The sequence below is a fragment of the Mytilus edulis genome, chromosome 12 (genome assembly GCF_963676685.1).
Source record: "Mytilus edulis chromosome 12, xbMytEdul2.2, whole genome shotgun sequence".
In the NCBI taxonomy this organism is placed as follows: domain Eukaryota; kingdom Metazoa; phylum Mollusca; class Bivalvia; order Mytilida; family Mytilidae; genus Mytilus; species Mytilus edulis.
The window spans coordinates 5,764,450-5,777,617 of NC_092355.1; positions in this window are offsets into that span (position 1 = coordinate 5,764,450).

Here is a 13,168-nt window from a genome sequence, read left to right on the forward strand (position 1 = left end):
AACTCTACTATTCTCTATTCTTTATATTTCAGAACTTTACTCTTCTCTATTCTTTATATTTCAGAACTCTACTCTTCTCTATTCTTTATATTTCAGAACTCTACTATTCTCTATTCTTTATATTTCAGAACTCTACTCTTCTCTATTCGTTATATTTCAGAACTCTACTATTCTCTATTCTTTATATTTCAGAACTCTACTCTTCTCTACTCGTTATATTTCAGAACTCTACTATTCTCTATTCTTTATATTTCAGAACTCTACTATTCTCTATTCTTTATATTTCAGAACTCTACTATTCTCTATTCTTTATATTTCAGAACTTTACTATTCTCCATTCTTTATATTTCAGAACTCTACTATTCTCTATTTTTTATATTTCAGAACTCTACTATTCTCTATTCTTTATATTTCAGAACTCTACTTTTCTCTATTTTTTATATTTCAGAACTCTACTATTCTCTATTCTTTATATTTCAGAACTCTACTATTCTCTATTCTTTATATTTCAGAACTCTACTATTCTCTTTTTTTTTTTATATTTCAGAACTGTACTATTCTCTATTTTTTATATTTCAGAACTCTACTATTCTCTATTCTTTATATTTAAGAACTCTACTATTCTCTATTCTTTATATTTCAGAACTCTACTATTCTCTATTTTTTATATTTCAGAACTCTACTATTCTTTATTCTTTATATTTCAGAACTCTACTATTCTCTATTCTTTATATTTCAGAACTCTTTTATTCTCTATTCTTTATATTTCAGAACTCTATTATTCTCTATTCGTTATATTTCAGAACTCTACTATTCTCTATTCGTTATATTTCAGAACTCTACTATTCTCTATTCGTTATATTTCAGAACTCTACTATTCTCTATTCGTTATATTTCAGAACTCTACTATTCTCTATTTTTATATTTCAGAACTCTTTTCTTTGCAAGTACTTTTGTCCTGCACTTGTTGTTCATTACTCTTTATTTTTGTTATATTTAATCACTCCGTTATTCTTTATTTTGTTTTATTTTTCTGGTACTTCCTCTGTTCTTGATATGTTAGACTTTTGTTCTGCACTTTTTGTTCATTACTATGTATTAAGAAAAAACCCATCCGTACCCTCATTTAAGCCAGTAAGATAGATACACACATAAAATAACTAAAAACACATCCATTAAAAAAATAAACGTCTATTTACTATAATGCAATCTTTATTTACATCAAAATGATGGTTGATAAAAATGTATAAATAGCAAACTTCACATCAGAAGAAAGCAGGGTATGTTTTAACCAAATAACGCGAACAATAACATGCATATGGGTCGATCAAATAGTCTCTTAAAAATATAAATTATTTTCCAATTTTAAACGATTTTCTATAATATTTTTTAAATGTTAGTTTGTTGTCACATCAGACCATAATTTAACGTAAACGTCATTCTCATGTTTTGATTCGTCTAAATATTAAATTTTCGCTTCAGATATTAATCTTTAACATAGACTTACCTTGAAGGTCTCGACAAAAATAATAATATATAAAGTGATTCATTTGACCATGTTGACGTCTATACATGTTCATGTCAACTTTGTACGTGGAAATTTATTATATACATGGTTAATAATTATGGCAAGACTTTGATATTTAAAGATGAGAATATTGCTCATTTAAACATAAAATACCAGAAAGCATACACCAATTTAAAACCGCAAACAATGTGAAGGTTTTTCCACAGTAATTCTTTGTTGGTTCATTTCTGATATATTTACTGCTTTTAGCGGATTGCGGATGCCCAGCAGAAGACGGTTACCCTGTCTCCGCATCCGGTCTTACTTTGATTTATTAATAAGTTCATGCGATTCATTTCATGGCTGATTGTTTTCCTCTTTGGTGAAAGTTGTATGGTGACATATAATTCCTATAAACCACTCCATTAGACTTTGTTGCTAATTGTTTATTATCGTTTAGTTTTTTATTTCATTCTTTTATATATTAACCAGGCCGTTAGTTATCTAGTTTGAAATGCTTAACAATTGTCCTTTTGGTGTATGTTATAGGTGTATATGCTCAAACCTTGACGTTGTATATGTACCAACCTATAGTTTTTTTTATGTCTGGTGTCATTTGGTCTCTGGCGTAGACTAATACTCTCAATGGCAATCATACCACACCTTCTTGTGTATTAAACGTAGTACATTATGGGCTGTGTATTTGATATGAATAAAAAGAGATATAACAACAATTTAACTATATAATGTATACTAGTTACCCATTATAAATACGATCAGATGTCAATGTACGGTTTATGAAGTATGTGCCAGTAACTGCACAGTATGACAACTACTAAATCGTCCTTGTTGTTGTTAAGGTATGAATGAACTTAACATATTTGTTTTTCACAGATTTCTCTGTTATAACTTAGGTCGTTAGTCCTGCCAAATGATTTATTTCTTATTTTCATGTCGAACGTTTTATAGCCGACTTTGCGTTTTTTTTTCTCATTGTTAAAGGTCGTACGATTGCCTCTAATCGAATACATACACTTCATTTAAACTTTGGTGGATATAGCTGTGGTGATGTGAAAACAACGACATGCAACAGAAAAGTCCACAGACAAATGTTTATTACGTAAAACATCTCATGTGAATTTAAAGTTTCATATGTAATATTTTTGTTTAATTCATTTGGTAAAAGTGGGGCGAAAAGACATTAGAGGGCCAATTAAACTCAAAACGTGTCCAATCAGAGATCAATTCAGAAACCGAATTATTATTGTATCAAAATTCCTAGTGAAATTGTATAACTGGTTTTTGTTCTGACAAATAAATGCAGTTATTAAAAGTATGACATCTTCAAAATCAACTTTACATGATGGTGTCCCTCAAGGGACCGTTTTAGGACCCAATCTACTTTTTGTATGTTACAATGAATGTATTTGCCAAATGATTTGAATATGATTAATTATACGCTATCTTTACCACGGAAATATCCCTAAGAGAACCACATCATGTCAATAGTTTCTTTTTCTTGATTTTTATGAAAGAGAAAGACTGCATGTGTTGTCTGCAGCTTGACAATGTGGAGTTGTACGCATGATTAATACAACTACTTCCTGTGTTCAATGTGGAGTTGTACGCATGATTAATACAACTACTTCCTGTGTTCAATGGATTGGAATTTACAACTCTCATTGTACAATGGAAACGAAGTCAAACATTCCTTGGCCTCTATGAAGGGTATGATCAGGTTTGCTTCATTTCTACATTTCTACTCATGGAATAGATTATCTTAAAGTTTATAGCTCGTACTTTATTTGGCCTGGGTTTTTTTTTTTTTTTTTTTTTTTTTTATATCATCTCGTCACTGATTGTCTTTTGTAGAAAAAACGCACGTCTGGTGTACACAATTTTAATCCTGGTATCCATGATGAGTTTATTTTGTATACACATGCAACCTAAATACATTGCATAAAGCGACACAGGCCCAGAAAGGGTATTTAGATATCAGAATATTTTGTATGAGTGCCAATGAGATAACCCTTCATCTAAGTCACAAAGTGAAAGAGTGAATTTAATAGGTCAAAGTACGGGCCTCAATACGGAGGCATGGCTCGCACCGAATTGTTTTGTTTAATTTCTTGATTATGCTGTGTTTGATCATAGCGTCCATACGCGTAACAAACACGTTGTTGGCCGCTATTCTTGCAGTTATATAATATTTTATATTAAAAAAACATTGTTTTTAAATTGTAGTTATTAAGTAGCTCTGTTATGATCCACTACAGTTGAAAGTCAAGGTTCAAAGAATTAAACACTTCTCGCGCATTTGTCATTTTCCCTGACATGTGAAATGTTGTGTATAGTTAATTTTATTCTTAGACTGTTTATCGTTCTGTCCAAAATCGGTGATATATTTCTGTCCATTGATCAAAAATTGTTTTTAATCTTTACATCGTATTCTCATGTAAATCATTGATATGGTATCTTTATTTATTCATTTGTATCCTTCTTTGTTATAGGATGTCAGTACAATGGAACCTATAGAATAATAGAATCTGAAATTCAGTACGTTGGTACGTATAAAAGAGGTTCTCAATTGGGGTTTACATGATAGAGAATAATGGTCAAATAAAAAAAACACTGACTAACGTTAATGTAACAAGAATCTCACGTAATTTCACCTCAAATGAGCATAAAAATTCTCATATAAAAATTTGAACTTCAATATCACTTTAACAGTACCACAGACATTTGATATATCAACTTTATTTTAGAAATTCTCGTGAATTTACGTTAATAAAAATGCATGTGATTATCACGTGAATTTACGTGAAAGTTGCGTGAGTTTCGCATTAGATTTATGTGAAATCACATGAATTCCTTTCACTTGAGTTTCACGTATAAGCTCGTTTGAGGTGAATCCAAGTGAGATTCACATGAATTTAAATTGATGTAAAATTCATGGGAGTGAAATTTCCTTTTGTAGAAATTTATAAATGGGCTAGATATTAAGGAATAGAGAATAATGGAATGCATTAATAAATAGAGTCAAATTAGTGGGCAAAAACCAAAAAAAATATGAAGAAAAATAGCCTAACAAAATAAAGTAATGAAGGACCTCCATTAAATTGTAAAAGATGCAAATTCCTTGTACAAAATGATAGCTGTACTAAATGTTTATCAGTTGTAAACGTTTCTGCTTTTTTCTAGCGATATTACACATTTTTACACTTTATTTGATCATTTTCAGCAATTTGGATGAGACATCGGTAAGTCGTACTAAGGAAGTTTTTGCTATTATTTGATTTCGTAGGCAGCTTCCTTATAGTAACTGCGCCTTACATTCATATTATAAATTTTAAAGTTTATAGACATAAACATCTTTGACTCTGACTTTGACTTTGACTTTTATAACATAGATATCTATAATACTAAAATTACGAGGTCCAATTTATCAGCCGGCATCAGGTAAAAACGACATCAAAGAATTCAACTTTATATATAGCTAATATAGGACAATTGTGTAGATTAAAAATTACACCACTCCAGACCCTTTTGTTTTCCACATAATTAATATTGCCAATAATTAACAAGTTCCGGGTCGAATCCGGTATCGATACCAATAGTATATTCACCTGTTACATATTACCTTATCTGTACGTTCCGCATCTAACAGGCGCACCACCAAATATATACACGGGTCATAACCACAAAGTCGACATAACTAAATTCAATCATTGTCAAATTGTTCCCTATTGTAGTTTTTTTAATTAGTAAGACTTTCTAAGGTAACAATACGAATACTAAAAATTTGGACTAAGGCGTAGAGGTACAGTTTTCAATTTGTTAGCGGGCATGACGTAAAACAGCGAATCAAAGATATTCATTCAAGAACTTTATTAGACAATGCTGTTGATTAAAAAATACTCAAGTCCAGGACCTGAATATTACCAATAATTGAAAAGTTCCAGGTCGACGGGTTTAAACAGAAAGATTTGAAAGCAGAGAAAACTGTGTATCTTATAATAATCGGCACGACTTTATCAGATGACAATACCAATACTAAAATAAGGCTTACACAAAGTTATATACTTTAATTCAGTCACGGACCCGCGATATCACGGGTGTGTTCTAGTATATATATATAATTATATACTAGATTCATTCCTTAATATAGTTTACTTGTAAGTACCATATGTTGGCTAGTAATTATATGAGACTGTGATGAACAGAGTTGATTGTACTGATGAAGCAACGACCCATAGTACAATATATCACAAATTGACAACTACAATCACAACTTTCTTACGGCATAATTAGCAGTTCTTATAGAAAATAAGAAATACAAAAAAACATATTCACATATTAACAACAACAAAAAGATGAACTCCGTTCGGTAAAATCGTAAAACCTCACATATATAAAACTGTGACAAGCAGAGTTGAGTGTACTGAATCTAGAAAAGTCTTGTCCATGGGACAATACAACACTAATTAACAAAGGTGATTACAAATGCCTTACAAGATCTTTTGCAGTAGGGAAAACAGGAACTCCATTAACACGGCCGACACTCGGCTAACCGAGAGATTGGTCGGTTAATCTATATTGAGTATGCGGCTATATCGGCGGATGGTCTGTTAATCGGGTTGGCTAAAGTCTGTTAATCAGGTGTTATCGAGAAAATCATTGAAAGATTAGCATGTTTCCTTGTATAACTTTTTAAATACATTTTTATTATAAACATTATTCATGTCTAACAAAACAATTCAATATACTGAATCCAGTGGTGTAATTATTATTTTTCTAGCTTCGATGTACGATCTATAAAATGTAAAGGCGGGTTACTCATCAATAAATTTATACACATTTTACACACACCAAATGTACACAAAATGACACGTTGGTTGATTTTACTTGCATGCAATATTTTGAACATCGAAAAAAGACAGGCATTATGTTTGTTTACCATATTGATATCTTTGTGTGAAAAATCTACACGAAAATCTGTATTTTGGTGACATAAATCAATGTTTATTTAAAACCTGGTCTGTTAATGGGTCGGATGTATAAAACCCGGTCTGTTAATTGGTCTGTTAAGAGTTATGAATGCAATAAAAATATAATTGTATTGCTATATGGGTGTTATCGGATCAAATGGGTAGGCTCAAGACGAGCAGCTAAAATATACGGAAATAACACATGAGCAATGAAACATAAAATATACGATAGCAACACATGAACAATTAACAATTAAGACAATGGAAATTGAAATTTGATAAAAATGGTTTCAAAAAGTGTTATATTAAAGTAATATTAATTTCATCCAAGAAAGGTAGCATATATCGTATGGATTCTGTTTACATAATGATTGACACCAATTTGTCATCTTCATTGGTAACCAATATATAAATCAGAGATATTAAACGTCGTAATGTAACTAAACATCAGTAAGTAAAATATATTGGGATGCTAAAATATAAAGAATAGAGAAAGAATAATATACATTTATTTCCCGTGCCTCAGGGAGATATGAAAATTTGTTCAATGACATGTGGGATAGTCTCAACCAATCAGATATTGATTAAACTATCAATGTGTATAAACAGTGGAATAATATACAATTATAGCCTTTGTATGAGGACAATACAAGAATATATTGACCTGAAAGAAGTATATTGACTGAAGACGAACTCCAGTACTAGGTCGAAATACTTCTTTGGGTCGATATATCCTGTATTGACCTCATACATAGGCTATGATTGTTATATTATTAAAGTTCCAAACATATTTGTATCAAAATCGTCATTTGATTTTGTTTGAATTTTATAGATATCATATTGTCTCCTATACATTAACGACATATAAATAAACCGTGCAATATGCTTTTTGCTGTGCAATATGCATTTTGCGATCCGCCGTTTTTTGATCACCTTCGAAATAAAGTTTAACATGTGACTATCCCTGAACGAATCAAATAATTTAAAATATACGAATTAATAATACTGAGTAAGATAAATAAAATGTAGAGAATAGTGACATAACAATTTAAAGAATACAGAAATAAACACCACCCCCTATCCGGACCCTCATGGTATACACGAGAATCTGGATGGAGACTCAGAATATAGAATAGTAGATAAGGACAGTAGTGATTGATACATTGCTAAAAAAGAGAGAAAAAATAATAACTGTTTAAGAATACAGACATGAAACACCCCTGGGTGTTAAAACAGTAACGGATTGCGATGTACTCATATTGGTGACTCATGCTAGAAGTTTACATTTGGACAACTGCAGTTCTCCTCTGCACTTATGTAGAAAGGAACTAAACGGAATAAAATGAATTAAAACTTAAGTTAACAAAATGTAGCTGCATTCGCTCCTTTTCATTTACTTCTTTAGAATGATTTGAAAACAACATGTGATTAAGTAATAGAAGAAAAGAACCAATTGGATGATGCTGACGAATTATGGGTTAACGTCCAGTGGCAAATATCATGTGCATATGAGAACGACAACACGTTATATGTACCCCTGTGTTGTATTAGAAAGACACTTTCAGTCGGATTTAAGAACGGGCTACTTTGAACAGATTCCAAAAATTAAAGCTGATTGAAAACGTTGATATTAAATTCATGCATATTCCAGCGGCCATTCCATATCATGCTATATTGAAGTGACACACCTTTCAATAAAATGCAAAGAAAGTCAAAATAAAAATGCTCTTACTAGAACGATACTGTTGCACCGTATGTCATTTTTTTAACTCAAGAACATCTCATTCTATACTTTTTCAATGGGAAAATAGAAATGTAGCAAAACTATTGCCGTGGCTAAATAACTCTTAACTGACACAAATTCAATTGTCCATTCCATTAACAGACTTTATTTCCATAATTTTCACTAAAATGTGGTATTATTCACGTTATATTACAATTATGAAATATTTACTCATGTCAATTTATTTTTTAGAACCAAAGTACTATTTTGTGTCCTTTAAATAATATCTAAAATTGTTTGTTTCGCCTTTTATTAAAAAATTGCTATGCGTATAAGCATAAATTATACATACTTGCGCGACGCCTTTTAGTTTTACTGAAAACTGCGCAGACTATGAAATGTTTTTACAGGCGGAAAATATTCTTTGATAGATATCATTTTGTCAGACACTTCTCTTTTTTTTATTTGGTTCTTATAATATGCCAAAAATCTGTTTATTTAATAGAGTTTAACATAAAATTGTGCATTTTACTCTTAACAGACGTATAGCCAACCCGATTAACAGACCAATCGTTCATATAGCCGCATACTCAATATAGATTAACCGACCAATCTCTCGGTTAGCCGAGTGTCGGCCGTGATTAAGTTCAAATCGGAAAGTGGAGAAGACTATTAATTCTGACAAAACCAACAGTATGATTATGGTAACTTTATTTCCTTTTCTTCGAAAGTTTAATGACATTATAAACTAGAGGCTCTAAAGAGCCTGTGTCGCTCACCTTGGTCTATGTGAATGTTAAAGGAAGCAGATGGATTCATGACAAAATTGCGTTTTGGTGATGGTGATGTGTTTGTACATCTTACTTTGCTGAACATTCTTGCTGCTTAAAATTATCTCTATATATAATGAACTTGGCCCATTAGTTTCAGTGGAAAATGTTAGTAAAAATTTACAAATTTTATTAAAATTGTTAAAAATTGACTATAAAGAACAATAACTCCTAAGGGGGTCAATTGACCATTTCGGTCATGTTGACTTATTTGTAAATCTTACTTTGCTGAACATTATTGTTGTTTACAGTTTATCTCTATCAATAATAATATTCAAGATAATGACCAAAAACAGCAAAATTTCCTTAAAACTAACAATTCAGGGTCAGCAACCCAACAACGGGTTGTCCGATTCATCTAAAAATTTCAGAGCAGATAAATGTTGACCTGATAAACAATTTTACCCCATGTCAGATTTGCTCTAAATGCTTTGGGTTTTGAGTTATAAGCCAAAAACTGCATTTTACCCCATGTTCTATTTTTAGCCATGGCGGCCATCTTGGTTAGATGACCGGGTCACCGGACACATTTTTCAAACTACTAACCCAAAAGATGATTATGGCCAAGTTTGGATTAATTTGGCCAAGTAGTTTCAGAGGAGAAGATTTTTGTAAAAGATTACTAAGATTTACGAAAAATGGTTAAAAATTGACTATAAAGGGCAATAACTCCTAAAGGGGTCAACTGACCATTTTAGTCATGTTGACTTATTTGTAAATCTTACTTTGGTGAACATTATTGCTGTTTATAGTTTATCTCTATCTATAATAATATTCAAGATAATAACCAAAAAGAGCAAAATTTCCTTAAAATTACTAATTCAGGGCCAGCAACCCTACAACGGGTTGTCCAATTCATCTGAAAATTTCAGGGCAGATAGATCTTGAACTGATAAACAATTTTACCCCATGTCAGATTTGCTCTAAATGCTTTGGGTTTTGAGTTATAAGCCAAAAACTGCATTTTACCCCATGTTCTATTTTTAGCCATGGCGGCCATCTTGGTTTGATGGCCGGGTCACCGGACACATTTTTCAAACTACTAACCCAAAAGATGATTGTGGCCAAGTTTGGATTAATTTGGCCCAGTAGTTTCAGAGGAGATGATTTTTGTAAAATATTACTAAGATTTACGAAAAATGGTTAAAAATTGACTATAAAGGGCAATAACTCCTAAAGGGGTCAACTGACCATTTCAGTCATGTTGACTTATTTGTAAATCTTACTTTGCTGAACATTATTGCTGTTTACTGTTTATCTCTATCTATAATAATATTCAAGATAATAACCAAAAACAGCAAAATTTCCTTAAAATTACTAATTCAGGGCCAGCAACCCTACAACGGGTTGTCCAATTCATCTGAAAATTTCAGGGCAGATAGATCTTGAACTGATAAACAATTTTACCCCATGTCAGATTTGCTCTAAATGCTTTGGTTTTTGAGTTATAAGCCAAAAACTGCATTTTACCCCTATGTTCTATTTTTAGCCATGACGGCCATCTTGGATGGTTGGCCGGGTCACCGGACACATTTTTCAAACTAGATACCCCAATGATGATTGTGGCCAAGTTTGGTTTAATTTGGCCCAGTAGTTTCAGAGGAGAAGATTTTTGTAAAAGTTAACGACGACGACGGACGACGGACGACGACGGACGACGGACGACGACGGACGACGGACGACGACGGACGCCGGACGCCAAGTGATGAGAAAAACTCACTTGGCCTTTTAGGCCAGGTGAGCTAAAAATAGTTCCTTATATTAGAATCAGAGAGGAGACGTTTATGTGCGAACGACAGATGACAGACTATACGTTAACAATAAACAAGCCTTTATTTAGTTTAAGGGGGCTCCTGGGTATAAATCAATTTTTTTTTTTCTAATATAGGATTTCGTTATATTTTTTGTATAAATGAACTTTATCATATACTTAAAAGAAAAATGAAATAAAAAGATGGGGTCACCGTTCATTTAAGCTCACAATCTGCCTCTGGAAGAAGCATACATTTTTGTTAATGTCCTTTTTTTCTGTTGAACTAATAGGAGAAATAGATGTAATATCGAAATAAAAAAATTAATTAATTAAATCGCTTAAATTTTAGAATTATTTAGTTTATGTACAGCTTATTTGAAAACAATAATAAAAAATATAGGTCACCGATGAGTTAAAAAAGATATTTCAAATTTAATGCAAAAAAATGGCATTTTTGCACCAAAGGCAGATAATTTGGAGCTTTTTCAATGATATAAACATTTTAAAAGTCATCTAGGGCAAAACCGAATCAATTTTTTGGATTGATTTTTGCAACTACATGTACTCTATTAGGGATAAAAGGTTGAGCTGTTTACAACACAAAACTCCTTATATCAAACCCACATTTGTCTATCAAGAGATGTTATTCCCGCAGCCAGCTCACATCACATAAATTATCTATTGTATTTGTTTTGTACCATATCATAAAGTAATATCTTATAGTGTAATAAATAAAACTTGTAATGAAAAAATAAAGGTTTAATTTTTTGCTGACATTTTTGTACCCAGGAGCCACCTTAAAGTCAAAATACGCCGTTTCAGAATCTAATGCATCCTGGGTAATACTTTCATATGTGTACACCAAAACGTCTTGATTGGTTAAAAATGTCATAAACAATGGAAATCTATGAAGTGAAGTTATTTTCAATTTGGGGTACAATGAAATTACCCATGATGCTTTAGAATCTGAAACTGACAATTGTGACAATTAAATTATTCAAACAAACGCTCTCACATTTGTAAATTTACTGAAATATGCAAAGTTGTGTTTAGTAAATAAATAAAAAAAATGATTTGAGGTATCCATTCATGACACAAAATCAGTACAAGCACAGCAAAATACAAAAACGAAAAATTAAAGTCACAACACTTGCAATGCTCTTTTTTGTTTGTTGTTTTCTTGTGTCTAACAACTGTGATATAGTTTCTTTTGTAATGACTAGTAAACTGATCTTTAAATCATTTTCCAGTGTAGGTTTTTTTGTTTTCAATTTTAAAAGATTCTAATTCTATTTATTCGATTTCTTTTTTTCCATTTCATAAGGGGAGTCTCAGATTCAGTACAGTGCATTGTAAAGAAATCAAATCTTTAAAACATAATTGCACAATATGTCATATGTTGTTGATTTAATGTACAACAAGGATAGTCTTTCTTACATTGGGAGAAACCGCAGATTGGATGAGTTTATTTTCTGATGATAAAATCCCATCAATTCAATTAGAAAGATTTAGATTTAATAAAAACTACTGAAGGAATCACATGAACTGATAAATCGTAAATTATCTGCCTTTCCCTCGCAACATAACAGTTAAACATATAAAAATACATTATTCCTAGATCTAGTTTCCGATTTATACATTAGTATGGCTACTCAATGTTCGTGTTATAGCAACATAAGTTACTGTCATTTAACTCTATATAATATGTAGGTCTTTAAACTTTTCGATTGGAAAATCTTATGTTTGTGTTCTGATTATAACCCCTGCTATTTAATGTTAATTAAACATTTTTTTTTTTTTTTTTTTTCTTCATACATTTATCCATTTTTTTCTCCAAATGATATTGAACATTCATTTTACTTTGGCTATTTACTAAAGTGTGTAATAAAACACTAACTTTTCCAAGGTAAAATCGGGTTACATAAGCTGACCTCAGTTTACACTGTATATGAGATGCGATTCCTGGGCAAGAGGGGTCAATTCGGATAGGTGGCTTGTATCAAAATGAAGTCGTTACCAATCAGAATGGGGATAGTCTTTAGCTGTCTCAGTGTCTAGCTCTATAGAACGTAACCGAACCATTGCAACTACGTGTACTCTATTAGGGATACAGAGTTGAGGTGTTTACAACACAAAATTTAACGCCTTATATCAAACCCTCAATTGTTATATTTATAAATTAACTGTTTACAAAATTTAGATTTTTTTGAAATGATAAGGCTTTTCTACCTCAGGCATAGATTACTTTAACTGTATTTGGCAACACTTTTAAGAATTTTTTATCTCAATGCTCTTCAACTTTATACTTTATTTGGCTTTTTTTTTTTTTTTTTTTAACTTTTTTGGATTCGAGCGTCACTGATGAGT